Below are 13,996 nucleotides of genomic sequence, written 5' to 3' on the forward strand. Positions count from 1 at the left end.
CTGTTCTGACAGACAAAAGCAGTGGATTTATCATCACAATTTTCATTTGATCAAGATCAATATTCTCCCCACAGACGCATTTTTGGCCACTCCTTCTGAATGCCGCGTTGTGTTCACTAGCCGTAACGTTAGTGAATTAAAAATTGGCACAGAATAATTAATTAGCTAGATTAACATTCTCAAACCGGGAAATAGCATAGTTTAGTTATTTAAACATTGGAATACGCAATGCAAATCGAAACTATGAAAAGGCCTTATAGAGAGAGAAATGAAGAAATTCGCTCATTTGTCTCTTTTGCGCTTTTAGAGCGTCTTTTTCTCATCAGACAATTTAATTAATTACTGCAGTTTATTTTCTTCTTACACAACAATTCACGTTGCATTGTCTTTCATTCAAACGCATTGCCACACATAAGACTAACTTACAGTACCACAAACAACTTTCTGTCTGTATCTACTCTATTTCTTTTCCGGTTAAAAAAATAGACAAGATACCACAATTTGCTTCTGTATATGAATTTTCAAATCAAATCTATGCCAGCGTTCATTTCTCCACCATTATGTAAGAATTATCTCTTATTTTATTATTTTATTTTTAGGAAATCGAATTGTAGGGATTCGATATTGATTTGATTAATTTATATTAATCAAAACGTCTAATTTATACTTCATCAACGATCGTCCAGCGAGCGTTAAAATCAGTATATCTTAACAATTCTGTTTATTTCGTGGCCACGATAATAATACAGAATTGGTTGGGTAAATTTATGAGCACAGTTAGTGGCTCTGGGCAACGTTTTGGCATGAACATCACACAACAGAAGACAGAAGCTTTCTTTATAAATGAATCAAAGTTTATTTGCTAACTGTTACTCTACAATACAACTAAGCTAAATAAAACAAAACACACACATCCACGTTGCAGGCAATGAACTGTTACGATTTGAAGACAGTTTAAGTATAGCACTATTTGCTATTTCAAAAGGTCTACCAGCTGCAGATCATGAACAGAGAACTTTATCTTTAATTTTAAAGATGAATGCAACCAGCTCAGTAAGATATGAAGATAGTCGTTACTTGCTTGTCTGTCCGAGTGAGTTTTACAGGCGATCTGTTGTTTTCCTGGTGTGTCCCGGAGGCATGGTCGAGGGGAACCCCGGGCTGCGGATTAGCTGCTGTAGCTGTAGTTGAATGATGCGTTTCAATGGATGCCCTTCGGTGGTTGGTTGGCTTCTCTGTGACGTGATGACGCTCTTAGGAAGTCCTCAAGTTTATAAATGACATAACATACGGCCTTAATATCTATTGTCCATATATTGTATATATTGCTCTTCATAGCAGCAGTAATTATTATTTGTCCTTTTGGAACACTTTATAAAAGTTTGAGTCTTTGTTCTGCTAAAGGAGAGAACAAGTGCTCTGGTGGAATGCGGGAGAAGAACGGGAGGTCAGGAAGTCAATTTGGGCATGCATCTGAAGATTTTCACCACTCTGGCTTCTTCTCGTAAAACAGTCTTCCCTTGTTGATAGCCTCATTGAATTATGCGTTAAGCGGTCAGGAGATTCCAGGAGAGTCTTTCGCTGGAACATTTCCAGATACAACGTTCTGGAATGGAATACAACATTTTCAGATACAATGTTCGGGAAGTCGTGGCCTAATGGTTAGAGAGTCAGACTCGTAACCGAAAGGTTGCGAGTTTGAGTCTCAGGCTGGCAGGAATTGTAGGTAGGGGGAGTTAATGTACAGCGCTCTCTCCACCTTCACTGAGGTGCCCTTGAGCAAGGCACCGAACCCCCACTGCTCCCCGGGCACCGCAGCATAAATGGCTGCCCACTGCTCTCTGTGTGTGTTCACGGTGTGTGTGTGTTCATGGCTCCTTTTCCATAGCTTCATTCCCTGTTCTTCTAATGATTTCTTCCAACCACTTTGCTCCCCTTTTGTATGTACTCGTCACTATAACTAGTCTAAACAAACAAACGAATAAAACGTGTGAATATATCCCCCTATAGCATTCTAAAACAAAACCAATCAGAGCGCCTTGTTATCACTAGTTTTATTTTGATTTCTCGAGTCTGCTATTAGCTTATAGCACGTTAGCATCGGCAGCGTGGCTGCTGCTAATCTCGCTTACATTGCTAATACTCTATTCACACACATTACCATTGTTTCACTGTTACTTGCTTAAATGGCGGATTTGTGTCTACCTTTGAGTGCAGGTGAGGACACATTCGAGCTGCATTCGGTGCAGCTGGAGCTGGAGGCCGTGGAGAAGCAGATCCTGGTGGAGAAGCAGGCCCACCTGAGAGAGCGGAAACATTACTACTGGAAACATCCCGGGCTGATGCTCACAAGTCCGGGGTAAGTATACAGCACGCTGCTAACACTCCCACCACCTCTACTCCGTGTGTTTCTCTGCACAGACCCTGTGCACCCAGGATGCAATCTTCCTAGATGTCCTTCACTCTGGCGCCGGAACGCCATGGACCCTGGGTGCACCAGCAGCGGAAGATGCGAGCCAGGCCCCAGGCGACGACCTCTCCCCCTCCGCTGCCTCCGGTCTTCGAAATCTCCACCCGGAACCGGTTTGCTCCCCTCCGCGAGACGGAACGCGACGCTGTGATCGTCGGAGACTCCATCGTCCGGCACGTCCGTGCTACGTTAGCTGAAGTAAAGCATCGGTGCTGTCGTTCTGCACGCAGGGGTTAACGACACCAAGCTGCGGCAGACGGAGACACTGAAGAGGGATTTCAGGAGCCTGATCGAGACGGTACGCAGCACATCGCCCGTGACGACGATCATCGTGTCAGGACCGCTTCCCACGTATCGACGAGGACACGAAAGGTTCAGTAGACTGTTTGCTTTAAAGGAATATTTATTCTCAAATAACTGCTATGATGACTTTTGTTCTACCCATTTAAAAGATAGAAGTACTTGCGTTGTCCAATCTATACAGACTGTCTGTTCCCTGAATAACAAGGTCAAAATATAAATTTAATGCAGGATCTAGAAAAAATCCGATTTTTTCTAGATCCTGCATTAAATTTATATTGATTGATTAAACCAGAAAAACGCTAAATAAATGAACAAAACCTATTTTTAAAGCTTGGGCTCCTAAATGTTAGATAACTCGCACCCAAAGCAGTTATTGTAAATGAAATGATCACAGATAATAATTTTGATGTACTCTGCCTGACTGAAACCTGGCTTAAACCAAATTAATATTTTGGTCTAAATGAGTCTACTCCACCAAGCTACTGTTATAAACATGAGCCCCGTCAGACTGGTCGTGGCAGCGGTGTTGCAACAATATATAGTGATATTCTCAATGTTACTCAGAAAACAGGATACAGGAGGTTTAACTCATTCGAAATACTTCTGCTTAATGTTACACTGTTAGATATGCAAAATAAATCTCTCCTATCTCTTGCTCTGGCTACTGTGTATAGACCGCCAGGGCCATATACAGATTTCCTAAAAGAATTTGCAGATTTCCTCTCAGATCTTCATACCAAGATGGCGCCGCTGTGTTCGGACGCCGTGCGGGTCGCTCCACTGAGACTTTGCTTAAACCTACTTTTTTCCCTACTTTTACTTTCTCTTTTTACACATTTCACGTCGGCACTGATCACCTACAACATAGAAACACTTTTGGACATTGGAAACCGCTACACCAACCTGCTTCAGGACACTTTATCCACGAATCCTGCGTGGCCTCTGGAGATTCTTCGGAACACGGAGACGAACAATAACCCCCCGAGGCGACGGACCAAGAAACACCGCGGGAAGCGCGCTGGAATTCGAGTCAGACTCAGGAAAAGGGCTCACAGTCCTCCTCTTCCAAGCATTCTCCTTGCTAATGTCCAATCCTTGGAGAATAAGATGGACGATCTTAGAGCCAGGATTAGTTTCCCCGGGACATAAGGGACTGCAACATCCTTTGTTTGTCAGAAACGTGGCTTTCGTCCTCGGTCCCGGACACTGCTGTAATGCCGAGTGATAACTTCTCTGTCTTTCGGACGGACAGAACAGCAGAGGCCGGTAAATCCAGGGGTGGAGGAGTATGTTTCATGATCAACAAGAAATGGTGTGATCCCAGGAATATCTCCATTCAGTCGCGTTCCTGCTCGCCTCATCTGGAACATCTTTCCATTATTTGCCGCCCATTTTATCTGCCCCGGGAGTTTTCATCGATCATTGTTACTGCTGTGTACATTCCACCACAGGCGGACACCGGCTTGGCTTTGTCTAAGCTTCACGATGTGGCTACATCAACAAACATCCTGACGCTGCCTTTATCATCGCGGGGGACTTTAACAAAGCCAACCTCAAGCAGGTCATGCCGAACTTTTATCAACATGTATCCTGTCCAACTAGAGGACCAAACACACTGGATCATTGCTATACTCAATTCAAGGATGCCTACAAAGCCCGCTCACTACCGGCTTTTGGCAAATCGGACCATGCCACAATTTTTCTAACACCGGGATACAAACAAAGGCTCGTTCAGGAACCTCCGGTGCAGAGAGTAGTGACGCGCTGGTCCTCCCACTCAGAGGCTATGCTGCAGGCGGCGCTTGATGACGTCGACTGGGACATGTTCCGGGCGAGTTCTTCTGACGTCAGCGAGTTCACGGATGTAGCATTAAGCTTCGTAAACACGCTAACCGAGCAAGCTACAGAAACAATAACGATAAGGACATTCTCCAATCAGAAACCGTGGGTGGACAGAACAATCCGTGCCGCGGTTAACACACGCACCGCCGCTTACAATGAGGCTCTTCTGACCGGGAATACGAGCGAGTACAAAGCATCGTGCTATGCTCTCCGACGCGCAGTAAGAGCCGCTAAACACAGATACAGAGAGAGAATTGAGTCTCATTTCCAGCTCAACGACTCTCGACGGATGTGGCAGGGACTGAGGACCATCTGTGACTTCGGAAACAAATCCTCCGCGGAGGTGAGAGCAGATCCGTTGCTGGCCGACGAGTTAAACATCTTCTACAGCCGCTTCGATGGCAACGGCGGCGGCGCGTCAGGAAGCAGCAGGCAGAGCAGCGATGATCCTGTAATCACCGTGTCGGAGGATGAGGTTCGGAGGGCGCTAAAGAGAGTGAACGTCAGGAAAGCAGCCGGTCCTGATGGGATAACCGGCCGTGTTCTGAGGTCCTGCGCCGATCAGCTCGCTGGTTTGTTCACTTCCATTTTTAATGAGTCCCTTGCTACCTCCGTGGTTCCCACCTCATTCAAAAAATCCATCATTATCCCTGTGCCAAAGAACAATAAACCCTCTTGCCTGAATGACTATCGCCCAGTTGCCCTCACATCTATAGTCATGAAGGTTTTTGAGAGACTTGTAAAGAGCCACATCTGCTCCTCCATCCCTGATACTTTGGACCCTCTTCAGTTTGCCTATCGCCCAAATAGATCCACGGACGATGCCATTTCTCACGTTCTCCACTCTTCCCTCACACACTTGGACAGCAACAATGGGAATTATGTAAGGCTGCTATTCATTGACTATAGCTCAGCTTTCAACACTATAGTCCCCATCAAGCTGGCATCTAAACTCACTGACCTCGGCCTAAACTCCTCACTCTGTGACTGGATTCAAGACTTCCTCACCGGCAGACCTCAAGTGGTGAAAGTTGGCCAGTTCACCTCAAACTCCATCACTCTGAACATAGGAGCCCCACAGGGCTGTGTCCTGAGTCCCCTGCTCTACTCTCTCTACACGCATGACTGCGTGTCCTCTCACAGCTCCACATCCATTGTTAAATTCGCTGATGATACTGTGGTTCTGGGCCTCATCTCCAACAACGATGAGACCGCATACTTGGACGAGGTAGAGAGACTCACATCATGGTGCCAGGACAACTCTCTCTCTCTGAATGTGAGCAAAACTAAAGAACTGATCATGGACTTCAGGAAGAGACAGCAGCAGCCCTACACACCTCTTATGATCAGTGGGACCCCTGTGGAGAGGGTGAGTAGCTTCAAGTACCTCGGCGTAAACATCTCCGAGAACCTGACTTGGACTACACACATCCAATCACAGGTTAAGAAAGCCAGGCAAAGACTGTACCATCTGCGACAGCTGAGGAAATTCAGGGTCTCACCAGCAATCCTGAAAACTTTCTATTCAGGGACCATAGAAAGTGTATTGACTCAGTGCATCTCAGTGTGGTATGGAAACAGCTCCAATCAGGACTGCAAAGCACTACAGAGAGTTGTGCGCTTAGCTGAGCGCATCACAGGGTCTGCTCTCCCCTCTCTGCAGGACATCTACCTCAAACGCTGCAAAAGTAGAGCTGTTAAAATCTTCAAGGACTCTAATCACCCTGGTAACTGTCTATTCACTTTGCTTCCATCTGGTAAGCGCTTCCGTAGCCTGATGGCAAAAACTGAGAGACTTAGGAGGAGCTTCTTCCCCCAGGCCATCAGGCTCCTAAACTCTAACTCTGTGTCATAATATCACTTGACTCCATGTAATATCACCATATCAACAAGTTATTCATTCATAATTTTTTCTCCATGTAAATATCATATATCAATAAGCTATTCATAATGTTTCTCTACCTCATATTGCTGCTATTCAAATACCCTGTACAACTTTTTGCACATTATTTTTTGCACATTCCTCTCATTACTATTTGTCAACAACATGCTGACCTGCACATTTATATTTATATTTTTTATCCTATCTTATCTTATTTTATCTTATCTTTTATTTTATGTTTGTACTTCTTCTTAATATTTGTATTCTATATAATTGCACTGTCCTTGGAGCGGACCTGACCTACATTTCACTGCTGGTTATACTCTGTATAATTGTGTATGTGACAAATAAAACTCTTGAATCTTGAATCTTGAATCAGATCTATTAGTTAATGTTGATAAAGTGCTAATTGTCAGAGATTTAAACATTCACGTTGATAATACAAATGATGCATTAGGACTTGCGTTTATTGACCTAATAAACTCTTTTGGAGTCAAGCAAAACGTCACCGGGCCCACTTATCGTTTTAATCATACGCTAGATTTAATTATATCACATGGAATTGATCTTACCGATATCGTACCTCAAAGTGATGATGTTACTGATCATTTCCTTGTATCATGCATGCTGCGTATTACTGATATTAATTATATGGTTCCACGTTATCGTCTGGACAGAACTATTGTTCCAGCCACCAAAGACAGATTCACAAATAACCTGCCTGATTTATCGCAACTGCTCTGTGTACCCATAAATACACATGAACTAGACGAAATGACTAGCAACATGGGCACTATCTTCTCTAATACATTAGAAGCTGTTGCCCCCCTCAAATTGAAAAAGGTTAGAGAAAAACGTACTGCGCCATGGTACAACAATTATACCCATTCTCTCAAGAAAGAAACTCGTAATCTTGCGCGCAAATGGAGAAAAACTAACTTGGAAGTTTTTAGAATTGCGTGGAAAAACAGTATGTCCAGCTATAGACAGACTCTAAAAGCTGCCAGGGCAGAGCATATCCGCAAAATCATAGATAATAACCAAAACAATCCAAGGTTTTTATTTAGCACAGTGGCTAGATTAACAAATAAACAGACGCCACCCGATCTAAATATTCCCTCACAGTTTAATAGTAAAGACTTTATGAATTTCTTTACTGATAAAATAGATAACATCAGAAATACAATATCAAATGTAGATTCTACTGCGTTTAGTATTTCAGCTTCATTCATCGCACCCAAAGAAAAACTGCGCTCGACACTATAGACCATGACATACTCATAGATCGATTACAAAACTATACTGGTATTCAAGGGCAGGCTTTAAGATGGTTTAGATCCTACCTGTCCGATCGCTACCACTTTGTTCATTTAAATGGGGAGTCATCTCAATTATCACCAGTAAAGTATGGAGTACCACAAGGATCTGTCCTAGGTCCTCTGCTATTTATACATGTTGCCCCTCGGTAATATTATTAGAAAATAATAATAATAAAGGATTAGTTTTCATTGTTATGCTGATGATACTCAACTATAAATCTCAACAAGATCAGATGAAACTTCTAAATTCTCTAAGCTAATAGATTGAGTAAAATATTTAAAAGATTGGTTGACCAATAATTTCCTCCTATTAAATTCAGATAAGACAGAGATATTACTTACTGGACCAAAAAACAGTACACAGAATCTCTTGGATTACAATTTACAACTAGACGGATGCACTGTTAGGTCCTCTAAAGTCAAAAATCTGGGTCTTATATTAGACAGCAACTTGTCCTTTGAAAATCATATTTCCCATGTTACAAAAACAGCATTCTTCCATCTTAGAAACCTTGCCAAGCTTTGAAATGTGCTACCTGTTTCTGATGCAGAAAAGCTAGTTCATGCATTCATGACCTCTAGACTGGATTATTGTAATGCACTGCTAGCTGGTTGTCCTGCATCTTCAATAAACAAGCTACAGATAGTCCAAAATGCAGCGGCTAGAGTTCTTACCAGGTCAAGAAAATATGATCATATTACCCCAATTTTACAGTCTCTGCACTGGCTACCTATTAAGTTCCATATCATTTACAAAATATTATTACTTGCCTATAAGGCCCAAATGGTTTAGCTCCTGCGTACCTAACTTGTCTTCTACCATGCTACAATCCAACCCGCTCCCTAAGGTCGCAAAACTCTGGACTTTTGGTAGTACTTAGGATAGCAAAGTCCACTAAAGGAGGTAGAGCTTTTTCACATTTGGCTCCCAAACTCTGGAATAGCCTTCCTGAAAACATTCAGGGTTCAGACACACTCTATCTGTTTAAATCTAGATTAAAGACACATCTCTTCAGCCAAGCATTCACATAATGCATCTTATAATATTGTACTGCAGTTATATCTGATCAAATGTACATTATTATTATTCTTTAGCTTGGGTTGAACAAATAATTTTTGCTTAGATGAAACAGCAGCTACACTAATTATGTCTGTATTTGTTTCTCTGTTTCTGCCACAACTAGGAATTACAGAAGCTTCAGTCTGGATCCAACCCTTAAATGATATGAGATGACCGAATACCTGAGAAAAGATAATGCCAACCCCTCAGAGGATGCCAACGCTCAGACAACATACAGAATTACCAAATTTTGCCATAAGTTAAATATATTAAGGTTCTGCAATATATAAATATATTGTAGAAACTTAATTTCCTTTAGAGCTGCTTTGTAACTATTTGTATCGTAAAAAGCGCTATACAAATAAACTTGAATTTGATTATATATTATATATATATATTATATTATATATATATATATTATATTATATATTATATTATATATGTATATATAGTCCAGCTTTGTGGAAATTCACACAAAGATCAGTCATTAGTCAGGTGGCACAGCATTAAGACCACTGGATTTACAAAAATAATTTCAGGTTTAAGAAGGGTTTCAACATTGCATCAACTACTGATGAATACATTCATTTTTATTTGAATTCGTTTTTTTTAACAACGTATTATTTATTATAACTAATTAAAATGCACATATTCACGTTATTTCTTAGTCACATGTAATGCAGGCATTCCAAAACTTTTTGCCATCTAAACTTTATTTCACCAAATATATTTGCTTTAAGTACCTCTGAGATTTTAAAATAAATATTTCAATAATTAAGTATCACATTTGCACGGTTTCGTTGATTAATGATTTTGGATACAAAATGGCGCCGCTGATGGCAGCTATTGTGCGTTGCTCCTCAGTGTTTGTATTGTTTTTCCTGTTTTTTGTTTTTCAAATAAGATCAGCTTTACCAGGGATGATCTGCTGAACATTCGGCAGAACACACCACAAAATCTTCTACCAGTTTTTGATTTTTCGGACGTTTTGGTGGACATTGTAGTTGGCGGAGCCATAGCTCTGGTCAAACGCTACAGGAGGCGCAGACGGGGAAAGCGAGCCGGCGCGCTCGTGAAACTTCGTCAGCGCGGATTTAGAACGGCGTTACCTAGCATCCATCTGGCGAATCTCCGCTCTCTACCCAACAAAACGGACGAACTCCTTCTGCTCTCCCGGACAAACAAGGACTTTTCTAACTCTGCTGCTCTATGTTTCACGGAAACCTGGTTGAATGGCGACATACCAGACAGCGCGATCCATCTGCCTAATTACCAGCTGATAAGAGCAGATCGGGACACAGAATCAACGGGGAAATCGCGCGGCGGCGGGACATGCTTTTACATCAATGAGAGGTGGTGTACAGATGTAACTGTGTTAAAGAAGATGTGCTGTTCAGATCTAGAAACGCTCTTCATTAACTGCAAGCCGTTCTATTCGCCGCGGGAGTTCTGCTCGTTCATTCTCGTGAGTGTTTACATTCCACCGCAAGCGCACGTGAGCACAGCTCTACAGAAACTCGCTGATCTGATCACAGAGAGTGAGCAACAACACCCAGACTCTGTTTTAATCATTCTCGGGGACTTTAATAAAGCAAATCTCTCCCGTGAACTGTCAAAATACAGACAGCATGTTACATGTCCCACCAGAGACAGTAATATATTGGATCACTGTTACACAACAATAAAGGACGCATATCACTCGGTTCCACGAGCAGCTTTAGGACTCTCTGATCACTGTTTGGTTCATCTTATTCCATCCTACAGGCAGAAACTTAAGTCTGCGAAGCCTGTATTAAGATCTGTTAAAAGATGGACTAACGAAACAGAGCGGGATTTACAAGCCTGTTTCGACCTGACTGATTGGACTGTTTTTGAAGCTGCTGCAAATGACCTGGACGAGCTCACAGAGACTGTAACATCTTATATCAGTTTCTGTGAGGACATGTGCATTCCTACCAGGACTCATCTATTCTACAACAATGACAAACCATGGTTCACTGCCAAACTCAGACAGCTCCGTCAGGCCAAAGAAGATGCTCACAGAAAGGGGGATAAAGTCTTGTACAAACAGGCCAAATACACACTGGAAAAGGAGATCAGAGTGGCAAAGAGGAATTATTCTGACAAGCTCAGGAACAAATTCTCTTCCAGCGATCCGGCTTCAGTGTGGCTAGGATTAAAGGACATCACCAGCTACAAAACACCAGCACTCTGGAGAATCAACACCTGGCAGACGACTTAAACGAGTTCTTTTGTCGTTTTGAACGATCACCCCACACCCGCCCAGAACACCCCTCCACACAACCATTCACACCTCCAGCAACCCCTCTCTCCCCCACACCTACAATTCAATTCAGCGAAGACGATGTGTGCCAGGTCTTCAGGAAGAACAAAAGAAGGAAAGCACCTGGTCCAGATGGTGTCACCAGCCTGCCTAAAAATCTGTGCTGAGCAGCTGGCCCCCATCTTCACACAGATCTTCAATAGATCACTGGAGCTGTGTGAAGTCCCCTCATGCTTCAAACGCTCCACCATCATCCCCGTCCCAAAGAAACACAAAATTACTGGACTTAATGACTACAGACCTGTGGCACTAACGTCTGTAGCCATGAAATCATTCGAAAGACTGGTTCTGGCTCATCTGAAGGACATCACTGGACCCTTACTGGACCCCCTGCAGTTTGCCTACAGAGCAAACAGGTCTGTGGATGATGCAGTCAACATGGGACTGCACTTCATCCTGCAGCATCTGGACAGACCAGGGACTTATGTGAGGATCCTGTTTGTGGACTTCAGCTCTGCTTTTAACACCATTATCCCGGAAACCCTTCAAAATAAACTAACTCAGCTCTCCGTCCTCACCTCCGTCTGCCAGTGGATCAACAGCTTCCTGACAGACAGACAGCAGTTAGTAAAGCTTGGCAAATTCACATCCAGCACTCGAACCATCAGCACTGGAGCTCCTCAGGGCTGCGTACTCTCCCCACTGCTCTTCTCCCTCTACACCAACGACTGCACATCTAAAGACCCCTCTGTCAAGCTCCTGAAGTTCGCAGACGACACCACACTGATCGGCCTCATCCAGGACGGTGACGAGTCTGCTTACAGACAGGAGGTTAAGGAGCTGGCTGTCTGGTGCAGTCTCAACAACCTGGAGCTTAACACGCTCAAAACGGTGGAGATGATCGTGGACTTCAGGAGAAACCCCCCTGCTCTCCCCCCACTCACCATCATGAACAGCACCGTGACTGCAGTGGAGTCATTCAGATTCCTGGGCACCACCATCTCTCAGGACCTGAAGTGGGATATTCACATTGACTCCATTGTCAGGAAGGCCCAGCAGAGGTTGTACTTTCTTCGCCAGCTGAGGAAGTTCAACCTGCCACAGGACTTACTGAAACAGTTCTACTCTGCCATCATTGAATCCATCCTCTGCACCTCAATAACTGTCTGGTTCAGCTCAGCTACCAAATCTGACCTCAGAAGACTACGGAGGGTAGTCCGGACTGCTGAGCGAATCATTGGTACAACCCTCCCCACTCTCCAAGAACTGTACTTATCCAGAGTGAGCAAAAAGGCTGGTAAAATCATTCTGGACCCCTCACATCCAGCACACAACCTCTTTGAACTTTTACCATCTGGTCGACGCTACAGAGCTCTGAGCACCAGAACGACCAGACACAGGAACAGTTTCTTCCCTCAGTCAATACATCTCATGAACACTCAATAAATAAACGTAGAACACACAACTAATACATTATCCATTCACCACACTCACTTATTTTATTTTCTCATTTCTAATTTGCACATACTTGACCTGTACATACATAGTCGCCTATATTATATATTGTGTTTTTTTTTTTTTTTTTTTTGCTGCTTTGTACATTGGTCATTGGTTATTTCCTGTTATTTTGTTTCATTACCTGTGTCCTGTCCTGTTACTGTCCTTCTGTTGCACTGTGGAGCTTCTGTCACTACAACAAATTCCTTGTATGTGTAAACATACTTGGCCAATAAAGCTCATTCTGATTCTGATTCTGATTCTGATGATCACCTGGCATGCAGGTAAAAAAACAAACTAAAAAAACATTTTTTAGTAAGTGTTTTATTTAAAACAGAGACTATAGAAATACAAAGATGGTTCACTCCTATACTTATGAATGGGAGAAATATGGAGGAATAGTCCCACCTTCTAAATGAAAGAGCCAAATTTCCCATAGAAACCTGACTAGACCAGCCAATGCACATGAGCAGTCTTAAGCAAGTTATTATGACTCCGCATGAGCATTGGCTGGTCTAGCCTGAAAAATACGCTTTTTAAATGCTATTTGAGCATAAGAAACAACATTCATGGGGCAATTAATTTCAGATTTTTGTTGCTGATTTGACATACGTAATTTAATTGTGAATTCAGCGAGCAGTTTTTGAGATTACAGGATTCCCCCATTCATTAAGATAGGTTCATTAAGATAGCACTGCTGGCAACCGCAAAGCTCTGCAAAGGGTTGTGCGAACTGCCCGTCACATTGTTGGAGGTGAGCTTCCGTCCCTCCAGGACATCTACACCAGGCGGTGTATAAAGAAAGTCCGGAGGATCATCAATGACTCCAGCCACCCGTCCCACAGACTGCTCTCTCTGCTGCCCTCAGGAAGACGTCTCCGCAGCATCCGATCCCGCACTAGCCGACTGAGGGATAGCTTTTTTCCTCAGGCTATCAGGCTAATGAACAGTCAAAACTAATACACCCTACAGCACACTCCCACTTTACAATATACCACGCACTGCACTTTAATTCCATACAGTTCAAACTGGACTACCAGTACACTACTGCAAAAATACAACAATCTTTTTGCCAGCACTGGATACCATCCAATGCACATCCATGACATTTGCACATCCGGTTTATATATAATCTGCTGCATCTTCGCATATTACTGTGTGTATATAACTTAGAATGTGTACTACAAACTGTGTATAATGTGTATCGGTAACTGTATGTCTGTCTAATAGTACACTGTGTGTACTGAGTATATGTACGTATGTGTATATTACACATTGTCATCTGTATAAGTCTGTACGTATGTATGGTAATGTCTATATGTAAATTGTTTCTGCACTG

This window comes from Barbus barbus (genome assembly GCF_936440315.1).
Source record: "Barbus barbus genome assembly, chromosome: 10".
In the NCBI taxonomy this organism is placed as follows: domain Eukaryota; kingdom Metazoa; phylum Chordata; class Actinopteri; order Cypriniformes; family Cyprinidae; genus Barbus; species Barbus barbus.